At 56.1% G+C, this 22,065-nt stretch overlaps 1 protein-coding gene across 8 annotated transcripts in view; it reads right to left on the bottom strand.

Moving 5' to 3' along the window:
* The window catches only part of ADGRL1 (adhesion G protein-coupled receptor L1), a 58,877-nt gene extending 46,958 nt beyond the window's left edge, over positions 1–11,919 (bottom strand). For all 8 annotated transcript variants that reach the window (XM_024351903.3, XM_024351897.3, XM_024351902.3 and 5 more), the window contains exon 1: positions 11,641–11,919. The gene's annotated coding sequence lies outside the window, so the exon portion shown is untranslated. The remainder of the gene's footprint in view (positions 1–11,640) is intronic.
* Positions 11,920–22,065: the final 10,146 nt, after the last annotated feature.

Below are 22,065 nucleotides of genomic sequence, written 5' to 3' on the forward strand. Positions count from 1 at the left end.
TGAGCCACAGAACTTTAAAGAAACCATTTACAGGAAACAGCAAACGACAGGCTGAGCATCTAGCTGGGCTCTCCAGCAAGGAACCACCTGAGATGCCTGGGACAGTGACGGACAGCTCCAAGTCCCAGCCCGAGCAGCTTCCACGTGTAGCTCATGTAATCCTAATAACCATTTAGGAAGGAGAGATGCTTGTACCCACAGTTTACAGAGGAGGAAAGTGAGGTCCTGTCATTGAAGAGATATACCCAGGGACACTCAACTGGTAAGGGGGCTTGAACCCAGGGAGGGCTGGCTCCCCAGGTTGGGTTTGGTGAGCTGTGGGGGGATCCTGGGGGGCCTGAAGAGCCCCCACCCCCCGGGCCCACACTGTATTTGAGTGTCTATGCAACCTCAGAGCTGGTCACGCCTGGACGTTCTACACCTGGGAAGCCAGGTGAGCCCACACCTGTGTCCGTCCCCACCTTGCACCTCAGTAGTCTCCGGTCACCTTATTTGTCTTTCTTTTTTCTTTCCTTCTTTCTTCTCTCTCTTTTTTTTTTTCCTTTGAGACAACAGGGTCTTGCTCTGTTGCCCAGGCTGGAGTGCAATGGTGCACTCTCAGCTCACTGCAGCCTCATCCTCCCAGGCTCAAGTGATCCTCCCAGCTCAGCCTCCCGAGTAGCTGGGACTACAGGCACACAAAACCATGCCCGGCTAATTTTTGTGTTTTTTGTAGAGATGAGGTTTCACCATGTTGCCCAGGCTGGTCTTGAATTCCTGGGCTCAAGCGATCCTCCCGCCTCAGCCTCCCAAAGTGCTGGGATTACAGGTGTACCCAGGAATCCATTGCACCCAGCCATAGGCGACCCTGTCTCACCCACGGGAAACGGGGCTGCACACCTGCCTGTATGTTCGCATCTAAGCCCTGCGTCTGTCTCAAGTCAAGGGTCAGTGCAGCAGGGTGGGCCACTGAGGCCCAGACTCTGTCCTCGGGTGCCCTGTGATGGGGATGGGGAGAGCAACAGGAGGAGAAGCGGCTGCTGGGGGAGAGGGGGCGCCTCTAGCCTGCCCTAGCCTGCAGTTGCCACGGCAACCCTCTGCGCGCTCGAGTGGGTGGGAGTCTGAGTGCCTTGGGTGGGGGGGGAGGGTGGGGAACCAAGGTGGGGATCTGGGATCTGGGCCCCCTTCATGGTCTCCTCCCTTCCTGGCAGCAGCCAGCCCCTCCACACACAGCCCTCTGGCTGCATCTCCTGCCTCCTGCCCACTCCCCAAACCCAGCCGCCCATGAGCCCGCCTCCTTCAGGAAGCCCTCAGGCATCCGGCAGGTCCATAAGGAAGCTGCAGGCCCTGGGGTGACTATGAAGGACCAGCTGAGAGTTGAAGCCCCTGAATTTCAATCTGCTGTGTAGCTTCAGAGCAAGCACTTGGCCTCTCTGAACCTATTTCCCCATTGCTGCTCAGGGACTAACAGACCTACCTCGCAGAGACAGAGCAGGTGCCCAGAGAGGGCCCAGGTACATGGTCCTCGGGCAGGGCAGGGTTCTCGCAGCATCTCCAGTCCCTGCCCCATCCTCCAGCTCAGTGGATGGCAGCCCAGTCCCTCCAGGTGCTCAGGAACCGGACAGTCATCCTGGATCCCTCTCCCCTCACATCACATCCAGCCCCGTAAGGTCCTGTGGCTACTCCTTCAGAGTCCACTCACCTCTCGCCACTCCTCAGCTTCTCTGGTCCAGCCCCATCATCTCCTGGCTGGACCCCACTTCCCCACCTCACTGTCTACACCTCGTCTCCCTATCTATCTGCCACCCCTGTCCCATCCAATCTCTACCTCGAGGTGAGAACAATCTTTGCAAAATGAAACTGTCTACAGTATGTTTCCCCCAGGGCCACCAGAGGGCGCCTGTGAGCATCTAAGTCAGCCGCTTCCCTCCTCTGCTCAGAACCCTCCGTGGCTCCCACCTCACTCGACCAAAAGCCAAAGTCTGTATCATACAAAGGCTCTGCACTGGGCCGGATGTGGCGGCGCACACCTGTAATCCCAGCACTTCGGGAGGCTGAAGAGGGCTGATTGCTTGGGCTCAGAAGTTCCAGACCAGCCTGGGCAACATAGTGAAACCTTGTCTCTGCCAAAAATACAAAAAGTTAGCCAGGCATAGTGGCACACGCCTGTGATCCCAGCTCCTCGGGAGGCTTAGGTGGGAGGATCTCTTGAGCCCGGGTGGTGGAGGTTGCAGTGAGCTGAGATTATGCCACTGCACTCTAGCTTGGGCAACAGAGCAAGACCCCATCTCAAAAACAAAAAACAAACAAGCCCTGTACAATGTGAAACACCAGGCACTGTTCTGCCTTAGGGCCTCTTCACGGGCTGTTTCTCTCTTCCCCAGATCCCCTCACAGCTCCTCCTGCATCTTCCTTTTGGTCTTTCCTCAAACATCACTAGTTCAGCAAGGTCCTGCTGGCCCCCACACTCCTACACCATGTCCTGACTTGATTTCTCCATACCTATCACCAGCACGCCATGCATTTTATTTGCTTATGAACTCTCTGCTACTAGATGCTGGCTCTGCAGGGTGGGGTTTGCATACTACACTCAGCACAGCACCTGGCACAAGCAGGAAGCTGAAATATAATTGTTCAATGAAGAACCTTTTAAAGGTCACCCTGGAGCTGGGCACAGTGGCTCATGCCTGTAATCCTAGCACTTTGGGAGACCAATGCAGAATTGCTTGTGTCCAGGAGTTTGAGACCAGCCTGGGCAACACAGTGAGATCCTGTCTCTACAAAAATTTAAAAATTAGCCGGGCATGGTGGCACACACCTGTGGTCCTGGCTACTCGGGAGGCTGAGGCAGCAGGGTCATTCAAGCCCAAAAAGTCAAGGCTGCAGTGAGCTATGATCATGCCACTGCACTCCAGCCTGGGTGACAAAACAAGACTCCGTCTCTAAATAAAATAAAATAAAGGTCACCCCGGCCACCAAGCAGCACTGGACTGCAGAGGGGTAGGGGTCGTTCAAAAAATTCCCTGCCCCCGCCCCCGACACCTTCTCCCTCATCTCCCCATCTATCTGCCATCCCGTCCCATCCAGTCTCTACCCTGAGGTCAGAACGATCTTTGCAAAATGGAAATCCAATTACACCCCTCCCTGCCTACAACCCTCCATGGCTCCCTATTGCCTGTGATGCTCTAACATGGCATCTCAGGCCCTGCTGTCCTGCCACCTTCCCATCACTTCTACTCAGCGTCTGTCTCTCTCTCACACACAGTTCCTTATTCTGCTCTCCCTCCAAAGGGCTCTGCCCAGAGGACAGCATTCGTATCTCTCATATCCACTCTCACAGCACACAGGGTCTCTGTGTTTTGCTCCCCTAACTGGACTTGGGCTCAGCTGTTAAATGTCTGTCTTCCCCACCATCGAGGGACTCTGAGGGGAAAGTACCATTGTGGGTTGGGCTGGCTCTTGTTGCATACCCAGCCCTGGGCAAGGAGTGGATGCTTGTTCATTTGTTTAATGAATGAAGATGAAATAGACCCAAAAAGCAGATCATCTATTCAGTGGATGTTTACCGAGTTCCCAACTGGTCACAAGTGCAATGGAGGAAGGTGTGCTTGACAGGGGGTATACGTGTAGGTGCAACTGTAGACAGGGTGGCCAGGAAATGCCTCCCCTAAAAAGTGACATTTCGGCAGAGGTCTTGAGGAGGTGAGCCATCTAGGTACCCGTGCAAAGAGCATTCTGGGCAGAGGGAATAGCACGTGCAAAGGTCCTGGGGTAGGAATGTGCTGAGATGTGGCTGGGGCCCTGCAAGCAAGGGGAAGAGTGAAAGGAGGTGAGGGCGGCTGGGGAGGGGGGGTCACAGAGGCCATACAGGGCCTTGTGGACCTCAGGGAGGACTTTGGCTTTCTAGAGAGGTGGGAGCCATCGGGAATCCTGAACAGAGGGATGGGATCTGGCTCGGGTGTTCACAGGTGTCCTCTGGCCGCAGAGGTGGAGATCAGACTGTGTGTGGGGAGGGTTGCTGGGAGTGGAGGGTACTCTCTACCCCACCTGTCCCTTGCCTTTTGTCCACAGGGCTGTCAAAGCCAGAAACCTGAAGCTTCCACCAAGCACTGGCTGCTTCTGGCCCCCACCTTGCTGGTTGCCTCCTGGCCTCCCTTCTGGCCTCCTGGCCTCCCTTCCTGCCAACTACGGCTCTCTCCCATGTAGCAGCTAGAGGGAGCTCATGCTAAACATTCTCACCCTGCCATCTGGATCCTGACGCAAACCCCCTACCTCTACCCCCACCCCTGCCACAGGCCCTGGCAGCCCCACAGTCACAAGGCCAGCCAGCAGCCTCCAGCTTCTCTCCATATGCACTTGTGAAACATTTCTCCTTCCTCCCCTTTGAGCCACCATCTTCTGTCTGACCTCAGGGCAGCCCCTCTCTCTCACAGATGCTCCTTCCCCTCCACCATACCCCTCCTCCCCCTCCAGGTTGCAGCTGGGAAGCCCCCTCCTCCGGGAAGCCTTCCCTGACTTGCACCTCTGCTGCGCTCACCATCATGGCAGGTCCACACCACAGTGGCCTGTGGTCTGTTTCCACTCCAAAGTGTTCACTGTCCAGCCCCAAGCTTTGCACTCTGAGCTCAGCAGAGCAGAGCTGAAAAGAGTTCTAGAAGCTAGGGCCCAAGCAGAGGGCACAGAGGCGGGATCCCCCTGCCTCATCAGATGCTGGCAGTTAAGGGGCAGGGTAAGACCAGGAGACGGGGGCATGGTGCCTAGCAGGGCAGGAGAGAAGAGGCCCCCGGCATAGCGCCCTTAAGTTGCAGGTTCAAATCCAGGCTGTGCGCCGTCATGTCAGCACGACAGGACACCCACGTCACTCCTCTCAATTCTGTCTCTCCACGGGGGAGCTGGGGAACGAGAGCCTCCCAGGGTGGCTGTGGGGGTTAGAAATAATTTTCAGCAATTCCACACATCTTTTTTGGAGCATCTTCTATGTGCCAGACACTGAGGGGCTGGGTACAAAAAAGTCGATTCTATAGCGTACCAGTGTTGTGAAAGAAGATAAAGCCAGGAAAAGTGGCTATGAGTGTGTGTGGGTTTGGGAGTGTGTGTGTGTTTTTTTTTAATCGTATTTTTAGAGACAGGGTCTCACTCTGTTGCCCAGGTTGGAGTGTAGTGGTGGGATCATAGCTCACCACAGCCTCTGAGCTCAAGGGATCCTCCTGCCTCAGCCTCCCAAGTAGCTGGGACCACAGGGCGTGTGCCACCGTGCCCAGCTAATTTTTAATTTTTTTGTAGAAATGGGGGCCTCGTTATGTTTCCCAGGCTGGTCTCAAACTCAAGCAATCCTCCCGCCTCATCCTCCCAAAGTGCTGGGATTACAGGCATGAGCTACTGTGCCCGGCTGTTGCAATTTTATTTTATTTTATTTATTTATTTGAGACAGAGTCTTGCTCTGTCATCCAGGCTGGAGTGCAATGGCGTGATCTTGGCTCACTGCAACCTCTGCCTCCCAGGTTCAAGCGATTCTCCTGACTCAGACTCCTGATTAGCTGGGACTACAGGCACTCACCACCACACCCAGCTAATTTTTGTATTTTTAGTAGAGACAGGGTTTCACCATGTTGGTCAGGCTGGTCTCGATCTCCTGATCTCAGGTGATCCACCCACCTCTGCCTTCCAAAGTGCTGGGATTACAGGCATGAGCCACTGTGCCCGGCTGTTGCAATTTTCAACAGGATGATCAGGAAAGGTCATCTCCCCTGGAGAAGATGACATTTTAGCAAACCCCTGTGAATTTGAGAGAGGAGCACGCAGGTGTTCAGTTCAGGAGAGTTAGAAGAGCATCCTGGGCAGGGTCACAGCCCGTGCAAAGGCCCTGGGGCTGGACCGTGCCTATATGTTTGAATAACGGTGGCAGCTGCATCGAGGAAGCGGGTTGTGAGCTGGTGAGGAGAGTGGGAGGAGGTGAGAGCAGGGAGGTGCCGGGAACAGACTGTGCAGGACTCGCCTTGTACTTTAAACACACAACTGCTCCCCAAATGGGGCCGCCCCTCTGCCCAGCCTTCACTCCCAGAAGCCACTAGGGGGTGTTCTGGGGCAGGGTCGGCCAACCATGGTCAGGCCCCTGCCTGCCTTTGTACAGCTGGTGAGCTAAGAATGGTGTTTACATTTTTAAAGGACTGAAGAGAAGAAGAGAAAAGAGAACAGGCCACAGAACCCGTCTGCGGCCCGCAAAGCTTGCAGGATTTACCATCGGGCTTTCTACAGAAAAGTCAGCCAACCTCTACTCTATTTTATTTACGTATATATTTTTTTGAGACAGGGTCTTGCTCTGTTGCCCAGGCTGGAATGCAGTGGCGCGATCACAGCTCACTGCAGCCTTGACCTCCCAGCTCAAGTGATCCTCCTGCCTCAGCCTCCCGGGTAGCTGGGACGACAGGCGTGCGGCACCATGCCCAACTAATTTTTAAATTTTGTATTCTGTAAAGAAGGGGGTCTCGCTTTGTCGCCCAGGCTGGTCTTGAACTCCTGGACTCAAGTGATCCTCCTGCCTCAGCCTCCCAAAGTGCTGGGATTACAGGCGTGGGCCACCTTTTCCCACTGGCAACCTCTACTCTACAGCCATCACTGCCAACCCAGGACAATTCTGCCCCTGATCCCAGTATGTTTAGCAATGTCTGGAGACTTCCTGAGGTGTTACGACTGTGGGGCTGGAGGTGTCACTGACATCCATCGGGAAGAGGCTAGGGTGGCCTCTGAGCATCCTATAGTACAGAGGACAGCCTCCCACAGAGAATGATGCAGTGACGAAGTCAGGAGTAATGGAAATCGTCTAGGAAATCCTGTCTGGGAAAGCCAGCCCCGGACCCCTCACCTCCTCAAGGGATAAGAAGGAGAATCCATCTGGCTTCCTGACCTGATCATTTGTGACCTGCAGGGTATTTTTAGCCTCTGAGGGAGGGGCACTGGCTATTCTGAGTTTTTTTTTTTTTTTTTTTTTTGGCGGGGTGGGGGGCAAGGTTATTTTTGGCCTGGGCATCTATTTATTGAATTTTTATCTCCCCCCAAATTTTGGAACAGGAGACAGTGAAGGCAGGGGCATTTTTTTTTTTTTTAAGAGTCAGGATCCTGCTTCGTCGCCCAGGCTGGAGTGCACTCGTGCAATCATAGCTCACTGCAGCCTCAAACCTCTGGGCTCAAGCGATCCTCCCACCTCAGCCTCCTGAGCAGCTGAGACTACAGGTACATATTCACGATGCCCAACTATTAAAAAAAAAAATTTTAGAAACGAGTCTTGCTATGTTGCCCAGGCTGATCTCAAATTCTTGTCCTCAAGCAATCCTCCCACCTCGGCTTCCCAACATTCTGGGTTTACAGGTGTGAGTCACCACACCTGGGTCAGGTAAGACTTCTTGAACGCACACTGTGGGCCAGTGATGACTGTTGACACCTGGGATTCCCAAAGCAAAGCAAATCACAACATCCTCGCGCGCTTGGATCCTCCTCACAGACACAGACAGTAAACAAACAAGCGCAGAACATCAGGAAATTACAGACTATGTGAAAAGCCGTCCGCTGTACTGAACATCAGGAGGGGTGTGGGAAGCTGAGACTTTGCAGAAGGTGCCTGGGAGTAAACGTTACTGGGGAGGTGATATTTCAAGAGGGTGGGGGAGAAAAAGCCTCGAAAATATCTGGGGAAGGGTCCTACGTGGCAGAACAGCCAGTGCAAACGCCCCGGGGTAGGATCACACTTAGCACACTGGAGGAGCAACGAGGAGGGAGGAGATGGCCCAGAAAGACCATGAAGGGCCAGACCCCAGGACAGTCCAAGCCTGTGGGCTACTGCAGTCAGAGTTTGGGGCTACCCTCGAAAAGGAGACACACATGCCTTCTCCCCAACTCACATGACAGGAGAGTTTTGCTTTTTTGTTTTGGGTTTTTTTTTTTTTTTTGAGAATGAGTCTCGCTCTGTCGCCCACGCTGGAGTGCAGTGGCACAATCTCGGCTCGCTGCAACCTCCGCCTCCTGGATTCAAGCAATCCTCCCGCCTCAGCCTCCCTGGTAGCTGGGACTACAGGTGCACACCACCACGCCTGGCTAATTTCTGTACTTGTAGTAGAGATGGGGTTTCACCATGTTGGCCAGGCTGGTCTCAAGCCCCTGACCTCAGGTGATCCACCCGCCTCAGCCTCCCAAAGTGCTGGGATTACAGGTATGAGCCACCACGCCCAGCTGATAGGAGAGCTTTGATGGAAACCCCATGTGTTGCTACAGTGTGAGCTCCATGAGGACAGGACGTGGCCACCACCCCCCATGGCGCCCCCTGCATGGTGCTGGGTGGGGAGGCAAGTGTGTGCAGATTGCATGACAAGGTGCACCCAGCCTTGCTCCAAGAAGTCCTGAGCACACAATTGCAGGTGCACAAAAGATGCAGACAGCCCCATGTGTGCACACAGACAGCTACTCCTTCTTGCAGCCCTGCCTCCCCCAGCATGACCACCCCCTCTGCAAAACACAAACACCAGCACAGGAGGGACCGTTATGAACACCGGATGAGCCTGATGGTCACGTGGCCACATGCACCCTTGGCTAGATCACCATCCAGGCCACACAGGCAGAGGACACCTATGCACAGGTGCAGACAGACAGACATCTGGATTCTGGGGACACCGGGACCCCCTCCATGTTTCTACTTGGCCTCCCACCTCACTCCAGGACCCGTCTCTCCCCTTCCATCAGGGTGCCCAATAGCAACCACTTTGCCCCAAACCCAGCCTGGGAGGAGCTGTCTGTCTTGCCACGGCACCTTCAGGGTCACTGGGGTCAGGGTTTCAGACCCAGGGAACCCCCACCTCGGGAGCCCCTCCCCCTGCCTCCCCACAGAGGGGCTGGAGGAGGGGAAGTGTCTGGCATCTGGAAATCAGATCCGTGAGAGGAACCCACACAGAAACCAGAGCCTTGTGTGTCCTTGGCCACATGTCTCGCCAGGGAGGAAGGAGGGGGTGGAGGGCAAAGACGATGCTCTGGCGGGGATGGCAGTGCTCCCACTCCTCCCGTTCCTCTTGAGGGGCACCCACTGCCACCCTCCCCACCGAGATGCCTGCGCTGGGGCTGAAGCAACACATGCTCTGCCACCAGCCTGGCAGGGCAGGGAGGACGCAGACACCCCGAGATGCAAGCGTCACACAGCCTCACATGCAGGTGGAGACGCCACCGGCCAGGAGCCCAAACTGCTGGATGCAAACACACTCCCGTGCAGCTGAGGCGCCTGTAGGCTCCTCCCCAACGTGCCCACAGGGTCCTCCTAGGCCCCCCAGGAGAAAGGGCTCCCCTGGGCAGGCTGGGAATAGAAGCTGGGCTTCGAGTCCCCCCCTTCCACCCCCTCCCTGCAGGCTCCACAGCCCAGGTGTGCTGGTCCCCAGCTCTCCATCCTCCCCAAGCCTGGGCGCCAGCTACACCCCCAAGAACAGGAATCAGCGTGGGTGATCACGGGGTACACAAGCCTGCCAGAAGTGGGGATTGAGATGGGCGCCCCTTGGAGAGAAAGAGGGCCTGCAGGGGTGTCCCAGATGTGGCCTGCAGATGCCACACACACATGGGGTGGACCGAGCGGGGCCATGAGGGAGGTCACCAAGCTGGGTAGGAAGATGGTGGCAAGACCAGCAGGAGGGCCGGGACCCACATGTGAGCGCACACGTATGTCGCACACATATGTGGCTCCGTGCACGGGTGCAATCGCTGCCAGCCATGGAATTAGTTCCCTTTTCCAAATTCCAGATGATTTTTCATCTCTGTAATTAATGGGCAAGTCAGTTCTGAACGGCATGGCAGACAAATTGCTAGTTAGGAAAATCACGGATAATTTTCTCGATATGATAATGAAGGTTGTAATCCTTCTCTTATTCTCCCTGTTTTCATCCTACTTTTAAGTAATAAATTTGGCATTAGTGGGAGGGGAGCAGGGAGGAAGGAGAAGTCACCTGCCCCCCAAAGCTGGGGCCTGACAGGGGCCCACGCAGAGTCCCCTGCCCCCAGGCCGTGGGGCAGACTGGAGAAGAGAATGAGGGGTGTGGACCCTTCGTGGGGTTGATCAATTCAGGGGGCCAGGCCCTGGAGAGCAGGTGGAGGGCACGGAGCTTTCAGGCTGTGAGCCAGGGTGAAGGAGTGGGGTCTGGGGTCAGGTTAGACTCATGCCAGCCCTTGGGGTGTTGGAGAGAGAAGCAGAAAGCAATGGTCTGTCCCCAAACAGCATGGAGGTCAACGGCCCGGAATAGACATTCACCCTCAGGTGTGCCCCACTGGGTCCGACCTCCTCTAAGCAGTGACTCCCTACCAGGATAAGGGAGCCGGGCAAGCAGAGAGGGGAAGAGAGAAAAAGAGAGAGAGATAGAGAAAGACAGAGAGAGTGAGAGAGAGAGAGAGGGAGAGACAGACAGAGAGAGAGAGAGCGCGAGCCAGCCATCTTGGCAGCCATTTTGAACCCCTCCCCCTCCTGCCCCCAGGCACACATGTTGAGATGTGGGATGTGGGAAGACAGACCCCAGCTCTGAGTCCGGTGGAAGCCAGGCGGAAGGGGGGGCCCTGCCTGGAACTGGGATACAGAAACACCCACGCAGCTGGCATGGCTGGGGGTGGATGGGGGTTGGAACAGCAAGAAAGGGTCCAGGCAGGTACAGTGAGGTGTTGGCCAGGGATGGGGCAGTGTGAGGACCCGGACTGGAAGTGTAGGGACAGGGGTGTGTGTAGCCAGCGGCTGTCTTCAGATGGGGGCCGGGGGTGCACTGGAGAGATACCTGGGAGGGCATTTTCTGGACACGGCTGGAGCAAACACAGCATCCCCCCACCCCACCACTTCAGGCCTGGACTTGGGTCCCAGGACCGTCAGATGTGAGGATGACAACCAAACCCTCGTAGCTCAATCCAAAGCGCACCTGGGGTGGGGGTGGGGAGCTGTCCTCAAAGCACGAATAATCCGAGTGGATCAAACCTGCCGGCCTCCCGTGCTTTAACCCGGCACCACGGAGAGAAGGTGCTGCCCGGCTGCACCCCCTCCTCCTGACAGCGGCGCCCCCCGGACTGCGGCCGGCTGGACACCCAGACGGACCCCTCCCCATCCCCCGCGCCACTGCCTCCCAGAGAAAAACAACCCCCTCGCCCAGCATCCTGTGGTGCCAGCCCCCGACACGGCTCCTCTGGGGCGCGGGGCCGGCGCGCGGCGCGCACACGCACCCCCTCCGCTCACACCCAGACACCTACACAAACAGGGCGCCAAGCACCCGCGCGCACACGCACCGGGGACACGCAGGCACCGCCGCGCCGCTTCCCCACAAAGGCTGGCGCGCGCGCGGGCACACGCAGCCACGCGCGGGCACACTCGCGGTCCCCTCCCCCCGCCAGGCACCCTGCGGTCGCCCGTCCGCACCCCCGCGCCCCGGGCGCTCCGTGGGGGCCGCCCCTCCCAGGCCCCTCGCCAGTGGGGGTGAGGTGCGGGCTGCCCCCGACGCCCCTCCCGCTCAGGTGCGGTGCCCCGCGCGGCTCCCGTGTCCCCTCCCCCCTCGCGGCCAGGACAGGCCCCGGCCTCCCATCCTTCCCGCCTCCCCTCTTCCGCGCGCCCCGCACACCTGGCCCAGGTGCGGCTTCGCCCCTCGCCCTGGGCCCGCAGACACTCACCTGTCCAGCGCCTCTCTGGGGTCGGCCCAGCGTGTCTCTCCTGCGGCTCGGCGAACCCGGGCCCCCCGCCCGGCACATCTCCCGGAGCCGGGGCTGGGGGGAAGCGGGTAGGAGGTGGCGGGGCGAGGGCGGCCTCCGTGTCCCTTCCTTCCCCTGGCCCAGCACCGCCGCCGACCAAAAATTAAAAAAAAAAAAGAAAAGAAAAGAAAAGAAAAAAAAGAGGCGGATTACACGGATCCAAAGGCGGCCCCCTCGCGGCGGCGGAGGCTCGGGACTGGGGGCGATCGGGTCTGCGCCCCTCCCGGGGAGGGAGGCGGTGGGGCGGGGGCGGCGTCAGAGCGCCGGGGGCTGGGGCGAGGCGGAGCGCCCCGAGGCGGCGCCGGCAGCGGCCCGCATCTCCCCCGCAGCTCCGCGGCCCCGACGGAGGCGGCACGTGTGCGCCCAGGCGACTTCCCAGCCCCCTCCGACGCCGGCGGTGGACGAGGGGTTAACGGGGCAGCCGGGGCGCCCCTGCAGGCCCCCGCCGCCCGGCGGCGCCGCTCCGGGGCCCGCGCGGCCCCATCAGCCGGGGCCTCCTCGGCAGACGGCGGGGCGGGGGCACCGCAGCGCCGACAGCTCCCGCGCCGACGGCTCGGGCTCCCCGCAGTGGCCGCGGGGAGCTCGGGTTGGGGGCGGGCGGCGCGGAGCTGGCGGAGGGGGGCGGCGCGGCTGGAGGCGGGTGCCGCGGCGTCGCGCCCCCGGTGCGGCCGGAGGGGGGGCGCCGGGCCGGGCCCGTGGGCACCGCAGGACGCGCGGACCGAGCCGGCGCCGGGCACCAGCAATGACAAGCCGCCTGCTCGCCCCGCTCCCCGGCGCACCCGCTCCGGGAGGGGGGCGGTGGGCGCGCGCAAAACCCGGCCCGGAGTCGCCGCCCGGGACTGGCCGCCGCAACCCGCTTGAGCGCCCCAGGAGCCGGCCCGAAAACCCGGGCTGGACTTTCCTTCCTTTCGCCTCCTCTCGCGTCCTCCCTGGAAAAGCAGGGTGAGGGAAAGCGACGTGCTGGAGCCCCGCGTTGGAGCGGGGAGTGGGGGAAGGGAGACAGGCGTAAGGAAGACCCGGAGCGGATTTTCCAGTGAAGTAAAAGGAAAGGCGCCGAGCCCGGGGAAGGAGGGCGCAAATGGGGAGATCTGGAAGGGTTGTGCAAAACCCGAGTTGGATTAGATAAAGATGGGAGGAACGGTGTTGGAGCGGGGGGTTGGGGGGTAGATGCGACATGGCCAAATGCACCCGGGGCACGCAAATTTCGGGCCGGATTCTTTCTCGGGAGACGGAGTAATGCGTCAGGCCTAACGCAGTGGAAACAAGCAAGACCCGGCCCGGAATTCCCGGGACCTGGGTTCGCATGGTAGGGGGTTCTGGAAGGGAGATGCTTAGTGGCTGAGGCGACTTGGGCTGCCCTCATCTTCCTGGCAGCGACGTGCAAGGGGGAGGGGCAAAAGGAGGGCTGGACTCGGGTACGAAGGGATTCGGCGCGCTGGCTGCACCGGAGCGGACAAGTAAAAGCGGTTTCTGGATCTAGGGGCGCTGCGAAGGGAATGCGATGAGGCCGCTACCCTGGGAGACCAGACCTACAATAAAAGGCGAGGGAGGCACGCAAAGCCAGGACTGGAGCGCGGGACGGGATGAGACCCTCAGCAGAAGATCCTGGGCCACCGGGACAGGGGCTTGGAGCTGACCGGGCAGCAGGGGCGGAGGGAAGCGTTAGGGGGAGGTTTGTACCTGTAAACGCCTCAAAGTCTTGCTTTTGGGGAGGGGGTGCGAGGGGAAAAATTGAATTTTATGTTATCTGAAAGAGTAAAAACCCGGCATGGATTTTGAACACCTAACAACTCCATTGCAGCTGGTGGACTCTAAGAAGTAGGGCAAGAAGCAGGCTTGGGTTCCCAGGCATCAGACCAAGAGAGGCGAGGGGCAGGTTTCGGGTTGAGGCTGCAGAGGGAGCCCCCGCACCCCCTCTCTGGGGTGGGGAAGGCTGTTGGACCCGGCTTGGCTCTCTGGAGAGCGAAAGTTATGACTGCCAAGACCTATAGCTGGGGCTATAAAACTGGGCCCCAAGCCAAAAATAGGCACTTCGGCAGAACAGGCAACTTTGTGCAGGGTGGGGGCTGGAGGGAAATGGAAGTGGGAAGAATCCTGGAGTGGAGGGAACAGGGGGGAGGGGGGAGTCCCTGAAGCGGGGCTGCTGGCTCCATTTTATGAAAGACGGGAAGACTGATGGCTGGGGAGGGCTTGGAATCCTCAGGGAAGGGAATCCATTCAAGTGAGGCCCAAATGTTAAAGCAGACAGCTCAGAGTTCAAAGTTGGGCTGCATCTTAGCAGCAGGGCAGACAAACCCTGATCTGAGTTGTAGAAGAGGGGGACGGGCTGAGGATGGGGATGGGGGAAACCCCCATTCCCTATATGTCCAGGGAAGAGAGTGCGTTGCTAACCATGCGCTTTGCAGAATGAATGAGGAAAGGGAAAAGGGTTCCTGAGTAGGAGTGGTAAATCCACAAAACTTGAGGCATATCTGGATGGGAAAAATGAGTATCTAAGAAAGCCTGAATTGAATATCTGCACGGGAATTAACTTGGCCTCTAAGAATCCCTTCCTAGAAGCACGTCCCTGTGGCTAAACTGGAGGAAGTGCAGGGACACCAGACTTCCAGGCTGCCCGGGTGACCACGCACCACTGCTGTGGCAGCCTGTCACCCTCCACCGCCTTCTACGGACAGCTGTCTTTTCACGACGGGGAAGGGATTCTTGAAAGCCAGAACCTAGGCAAATCTGGCCCCAGAGAACTTCAAAATGGAGGGATGGGTCACTTTCGTTCCTCCTTCATGCCCAGGATTTCATGGCTGCAAAGCTGTCCAGCCTTGAATCTGGGTGGCCAGGTTGGACACCGGGATCTGGGGGACCAAAGGGGTATAAAGTAGGATTTGGTGAGTGCAAGACGGATCCCATCCATCTGTGGTTGACTGCAGATCCACTGGGTATGGAGGAGGGCATCCCATCTCTCTACGCCTCAATTTCCCAGTTTGAGATATTGACAGCACCAAGTAAGACCCATGAAGGCTTTGAGATGGAGGGCACTCCAGGCAGCCAGCTTTCTATAAACCCAGCAGTACCGAAAAGGGAACAGAACTTGACGCTCAGGAAAAGCTGGTCACCTCCTTGTTCTCCTGCTCCAGGCCTTTGTCCCCACCCCACCCTCCAGCCCTGAGCAGCCCACCCACTTCCCCCTACAGAGCTAGCCTAGGAGGTGGTTCTAACTTGCATTCTCCAGAGGCTACGAGAAGGAGTGGCCTTTACTTATATGAGGGAAAGCAACGACATTCTTTAAGGCACCCTCAGCTCAGTTTGCAAAACCCCAGCCGGAACCCCCTCACCCCCGCCCCTCGCCCCTTTCTAGACCCTCTAAACCCCACTGGTCCCAGCTGGGATCGGCTCTCCAGCCTCCATCTGATCCATGTCTCCTGGACTTGTGAGCGGCGTGCTCAGGAGGCAAAGAGTGCGGAGAGGCTGGGGGCCGCGTAAAGAGCCCTGGCGCCCCTCAGACCTTCGGCTGCGCAGCCGCAGTGGAGGCCGCGCCAGCAACCGGGCTCCGGGAACCAAGGCGTCCGCGCGCGCACGCAGACTCGCCCGCGCGCCGCGTGCCCCGCGCTGCCCAGGTCGGTACCCGCGCTTCGGACACCCTGCTCCCAGGGCGCTCCTCGCTTCCAGCCTCCCACCTTGCGCCTTGGGCTCCCCATGAGCCCCGCTCCTGAGACACCCCACGCTCTGTGTATTCCGTCCCACGGGACCTCCACGCCCACGGTGCCACACGCCTCGAGTACCCCATGTTCTATGAACCCTGCACCTGGACGTCCCATCTTCTGCGCACTCTGTGCTAGAGAACCCGCACGCCCAGGGTGCCCTATGCCTAGGGCACCCTGTGCTCTCCTGCGTATCTGGGACTCCACATTTTGTACGCCTAGCACCTCCAGCATCCCAGCGTCAGACACAGCTGGGCTCGCCTGTGCCTTGTCTGTCCCCTCTCTGTGCCTTCCATGTATTGCGCCCACTGCCTCGGTTGGGCCCCCAGCCTCACAGTCCTGAAGGCTCTGCTTCACCCCAGTGCTCAGCTTCCCTTTGCCTCAGGCCCAGCGCCCTCGTTCCCGGGTGCCCTGCCTCAGGCTCCTGGACAGGTCACGGCAACGCCAGACAGCCACTGTCCACCAGGCGCCCCCAGCCCGTGTTTTCCTAGAGCCCACTCGGTATAGGATGCACAACCCTGCTGTTCATTTCACTGCTCGGTGCACGTATTCATTCCTTCCATTTACGCCTCAAACACACAGCACGCACCTTATATGCCCTTACCTGTCAGGTGCAGTGTGATGCATTGAGAATGCGCCTCCAGTGCACAGGGAACAAGGCAGGGAGCCTTCTCTGGGCGCTCCCTTCATCATGGAGAAGATGGACTCAGAATGTGTGATGGAATGAGCCCTGGAAAGTCAGCAGGTGCCAGGGAGTGGAGGATGGACCTATCCAAGCCTTGAGGTGTGGGTGAAGTTTTGTGTGTCCCTGGCCTTTCCAGAGGCTCCCTGTACCCCCATCTTAGGCAACTTCTTTTATTTATTTATTTATATTTGTATTTATTTATTTATATTTGTATTTATTTATTTACTTTGAGGAGTCTCGCTCTGTTGCCCAGGATGGAGTGCAGTGGCACGATCTCTGCTCACTGCAACCTCCCTCTCCCGGGTTCAAGTGATTTCCGGCTAATTTTTGTATTTTTAGTAGGGGCAGGGTTTCACCATGTTGGCTAGGCTGGTCTCGAACTCCTGACCTCAAGTGATCCGCCCACCTCGGCCTCCCAAAATGTTAGGATTACAGGCGTGAGCCACCGCGCTGCCCTCTTTATTTATTTTTAGAGACAGGGTCTCTTTCTGTCACCCAGGTTGGAGTGCAGTGATGAAATCATAGCTCACTGCAGCTCACTGCACGAGCCACCACACCCAGCTAATTTTTGTATTTTTTTTTTTTTCATAGCTTGCTATGTTGCCCAGACTGGTCTCAAACTCCCGGGCTCAAATGATCCTCCTTCCTAAGTCTCCCAGAGGGCTGGGATTACAGGTGTGAGCCATGGTGGCCGGCCAACCTTGGGCGATTTCTGAGCTCCATTCAGTTCCACCCTCACTGCCAAGCCAAGTGGAGGGCAAGATAAAGAGGTCCCAGAATTGGGCTAGGAGGATAGGTTGGGGGCAGGGAGTAATTCCAACTGTGTTCTTTTTTTTTTTTTTTTTTTTTTTGAGATGGAGTCCCACTCTGTCATCCAGGCTGGAGTGCAGTAGCATGATCTCGACTCACTGCAACTTCTGCCTCCCAGATTCAATTGATTCTCCTACCTCAGCCTCCCAAGTAGCTGGGATTACAGGCATGCGCCTCCATGCCAGGCTAATTTTTGATTTTTTTTTTTTTCAGTAGAAACGGTTTCACCATGTTGGCCAGGCTGGTCTTGAACTCCTGACCTCAAATGATCTGCCCGCCTCAGCCTCCCAAAGTGCTGGGATTACAGAAATGAGCCACTGCACCCGGCCAGGTTTTTTTGTTGTTTGTTTTTTGTTTTGTTTTGTTTTGTTTTTTTGAGACGCAGTTGCCCAGGCTGGAGTGCAATGGTGTGATCTCAGCTTACCACAACCTCCACCTCCGGGGTTCAAGCCATTATCCTGCCTCAGCCTCCGGAGTAGCTGGGATTACAGGCACACACCACCACGCCTGGCTAATTTTGTATTTTTAGTAGAGACGGGGTTTCTCCGTGTTGGTCAGGCTGGTCTTGAACTCCCATCCTCAGGTGATCTGCCCACCTCAGTCTCCCAAAATGCTGGGATTACAGGCGTGAGCCACCGCGCCCATCCTCAGGGGGTATATTTTGAAGGTGGAGCAGATGGATTGGAAGTGGGATACGAGGGAAAGAGGTAAGTCAAAATTTGTGAGCTGAGTGAGCCCCTGGAAGGATGGAGAGGATGGAGAGGGGGCAGTTTTGTAGGTTAGATCCAAGCCTTTGGTTTGATATGTCCAAGTGGAGGCATGAAGTTGGTGCCCGGGGAGAGGTTCAGGCTGGCCGAGAAATGGCTCAAATGAACACGAATTCTCTCATTTATACTTTATGGTAACTCTGTGGGTGGGGGACTTTCTCCCCATCTTATAGAAGGGGCAACGAAGGCTCCAGAACATGCCCAAGTAGTTAAAAAATGTAGTTATAGGCCGGGCGCAGTGGCTCACGTCTGTAATCCCATTACTTTGGGAGGCTGAGGTGGGCAGATCACCTGAGGTTGGGAGTTCGAGACCAGCCTGACAAACATGGAGAAACCCGGTCTGTACTAAAAATACAAAATTAGCCAGGCATGGTGGCGCATGCCTGTAATCCCAGCTACTTGGGAGGCTGAGGCAGGAGAATCGCTTGAATCCCGGAGCTGGAGGTTGTGGTGAGCCGAGATCGCACCACTGCAATCCAGCCTGGAGACAGAGCAAGACTCAGTCTAAAAAAAAAAAAAAAAAAAAAAAAAAAGTTAGGTTCTGAGCCGGGTCCCAGATTTGGGCTGGGAGGATAGGGTGGGGGCGGGGAATAATTCCAACTGTGGTCTTTTTCTTTTCTCACTCTGTTGTCCAGGCTGGAGTGTAGTGACTCAATCTCAGCTCACTGCAACCTCTGTTTCCTATGTTCAAGCAAGTCTCCTGCCTCAGCCTCCTGAGTAGCTGGGACGACAGGCATACACCACCATGCCTGGCTAATTTTGTATTTTTGTAGAGACAGGGTTTCACAATGTTGCCCAGACTGTTCTCAAACTCCCAGGCTCAAGCGATCCTCCCGCCTCGGTCTCCCAAAATGCTAGCATTACAGGTGTGAGCCACTGCGCCTAGCTAGGCAGGACTATTTGAAAGGCACCAGGGCTAGGCTAGCATGGTGGGAGGCCAGGAGAGGGTCTAGATTATATTCCCAGTGATACTAGGAACCCCAAGAGGGCTTTCAGAAGTGGGTGGCATGATCTTATTTGGATGTTTAAAAGATTATAGGGCTGGGCTTGGTGGTGTGATCCTGTATCCTAGCTGAGGCAGGAGGATTCACGCACACAGGCTTGAGCCTAGGACTTCTGGGAGGTGGTGTGTGCCATGACCATCGGCATCAATGTGGTGACCCCCCAAGAGCAGGGGACCACCAGGTTGCCTAAGGAAGAGTCAACTGGCCCAGGTTGGAAACAGAGCAGGTCAAAACTCCTGTGTTGATCAGTAGTGGAATCACGTCTGTGAATAGCCACTGCGCTCCAGCCTGGGCAACAGGGTGAGAAAAGAAAAAGACCACAGTTGGAATTATTCCCCGCCCCCAACCTATCCTCTCTAAAACCCCCCAACCCTGTCTCTAAAACAAAATGTTAAAATAAAAATAAATAAAATAGGCCAGGCACGGTGGCTCACGCCTGTAATCCCAGCACTTTGGGAGGCCGAGGCTGGTGGATCACGAGGTCAGGAGATCAAAACCATCCTGGCTAACACAGTGAAACCCCATCTCTACTAAAAATACAAAAAATTAGCTGGGCGTGGTGGCGGGCACCTGTAGTCCCAGCTACTCGGGAGGCTGAGGCAGGAGAGTAGCGTGAACCGGGGAGGCAGAGCTTTCAGTGAGCCAAGATCATGTCACTGCACTCCAACCTGGGCGACAGAGCGAGACTCTGTCTCAAAAAAACAAATCAATATATAAAAATAAATAAATAAATAAAAGATTATATGAGTGCTCCCTCAATAACACAGAATTACTATATGAGGCAGGGAATGGGGAGTGACTGCTAACAGGTATGAGTTTTCTTTAGGGGATGATGAAAAATGTCTTGGAACTAGACATGATGAATGTACTATGACATGACACGACATCGTCCACCTTAAAATGGTTGGTGGTTAATTTTTTGTTGTGGGAATTTCAGCTCAATTAAAAATGCTGGCCGGCAGGCGCGGTGGCTCACGCCTGTAATCCCAGTACTTTGGGAGGCTGAGGCAGGTGGATCACAAGGTCAGGAGTTCAAGACCAGCTTGGCCAAGATGGTGAAACACCGTCTCCACTAAAACTATAAAAATTAGCTGGGCGTAGTGGCGGGCGCCTGCAATCCCAGCTACTCAGGAGGCTGAGGCAGGAGAATCGCTTGAACCCAGGAGGCAGAGGTTGCAGTGAGCCGAGATTGTGCCACTGCACTCCAACCTGGGCAACAGAGTGAGAGTCTGCCTCAAAAAAAAAAAAAAAAATGCTAGGGGCCGGGGCACGGTGTCTTACCCCTGTAATCCCAGCACTTTGGGAGGTAGAGGCTGGCAAATCACTTGAGGCCAGGAGTTTGAGACCAGCCTGGCCAACATGGAGAACCCCATCTCTACTAAAAATACAAAAAAAGTTGGGCGTGGTGGCACATGCCCGTAGTCCCAGCTACTCCAGAGGCTGAGGCAGGAGAATCACTTGAACCCAGGGGCAGAGTTTGCAGTGAGCTGAGATCGCACCACTGCAGTCCAGCCTGGGCAATAGAGTGAGATGCCAAAAAAAAAAGAAAAAAAAGAAGGAAGGAAGATAAGAAGGGAGGAAGGAAGGAAGGAAAGAAAATGCTAGGAATGCTGGTGTGCTCTTGTAATCCCAGCTACCTAGGAGGCTGAAGTGGGAGGATCACTTGAGCCTGGGAGTTAGAGACTGCAGTGAGCTGTGACTGCAACACTGCACTCCAGCCTGGGTGACCGAGCGATACCCCTATCTCTTCAAATATATATATATAAAAAATTTATTGATTATTATTATATATTGTATATATTATATACAATATATTATAATATATATTATAATATATAGTATATACTATATAGTATATACTATATAGTATATACTATATATTATAATATATTGTATATAATTTATATATTATATATAGATTATTATTATTTTTTAATTATACAGGTCAGCCGGGCGCAGTGACTCATGCCTGTAATCCCAGCACTTTGGGAGGTCGAGGCGGGAGGATCGTTTGAGTCCAGGAGTTCGAGACCAGCCTGGGCAGCATAGCAAGACCTGGTCTCTAAATAAATAAATAAATAAATAAATAAATTATATAGTCAATTTGAGAGGGAGCCAGGAGATTCGCGAGGTGATCACCACTGTCATCCAGGTGACAGGCAGGTGATGGAGGCCCAGAACAGGATGCTGGGGGAAAACGTTAGGTTTTGGGCATGTCTTAGGGGCAGAGTCAACAGGACCCCTTACTTTGCACCCTCCTTGAACTCTGCTCATGTTACCTCCTGACCACTCTATTGAAAATGCAAAACACAGGACGGGGCGCGGTGGCTCACGCCTGTAATCCCAGCACTTTGGGAGGCCGAGGCGGGCAGATCACGAGGTCAGGAGCTCGAGACCATGCTGGCTAACACGGTGAAACCCCGTCTCTACTAAAAATACAAAAAATTAGCCAGGCGTGGTGGTGTGTGCCTGTAGTCCCAGCTACTAGGGAGGCTGAGGCAGGAGAATGGCGTGAACCCGGGAGGCGGAGCTTGCAGTGAGCAGAGATCACGCCACTGCACTCCAGCATGAGCGGCAGAGCGAGACTCCGTCTCAAAAAAAAAAAAAAAAAAAAGAAAAGAAAATGCAAAACACAAAAATTAGCTGGGTGTGGTGGCGCATGCCTGTAATCCCGTCTACTTAGGAGGCTGAGGCACAAGAGTCGCTTGAACCCGGGAGGTGGAGGTTGCAGTGAGCCGAGATCACACCTCTGCACTCCAGTCTGGGCGACAGAGCAAGACTCTGTCTCAAAAAAAAGAAAAAAAGAAAACTGCAAACACCCCTACCCTCCTCACTCCCTTGATCTCCTCTCCCCTTTATCTCTCTCCAGTCCCAGAGATGGGGGGGGGGGTGGTCTCACTATGTTGTCCAGGCTGGTCTCGAACTCCTGGTCCCCACAGCATATCCTGACCTAGTTTCGTTTTCATTCATTTATCTGTCTCCCTCACTAGAATACCAACTCCCCAGTACAGGGATGTTTGTTTCTTGTTCACTGCTGTCTACCCGGAGCCTAGGACCGATCCTGGAACATAGTAGGCGCTCAGGAGAAAGCGGGGGAGTGGAGGAAAGCGAGAATCCCGGAAGCCGCCGGGTTCCAGCCTGAGCAGCAGGCGGGCGTTTAAGTGGAGGCGGATTCCTAGTTAGGCACCAGCTGGAAGGGGAGCCCGGCTGGGCTGCGCTTCCTTCCCCGGCCGCTAGGGGCCGCTTCCCCGCTGCTCTGCGGCCGCCAGGTGAGGGGGCCCCGCCCCTTCTCCCCAGGTGCTCAGGGAGTTGGGGTGTGACGGGACAAAGTGGGGGTGAAGGGAGAGAGCTGAGCGTGTTTGAGATGGGGGCTGCTTAAAGGAAGG

This window comes from Pan troglodytes, chromosome 20 (genome assembly GCF_028858775.2).
Source record: "Pan troglodytes isolate AG18354 chromosome 20, NHGRI_mPanTro3-v2.0_pri, whole genome shotgun sequence".
NCBI classification, from domain to species: domain Eukaryota; kingdom Metazoa; phylum Chordata; class Mammalia; order Primates; family Hominidae; genus Pan; species Pan troglodytes.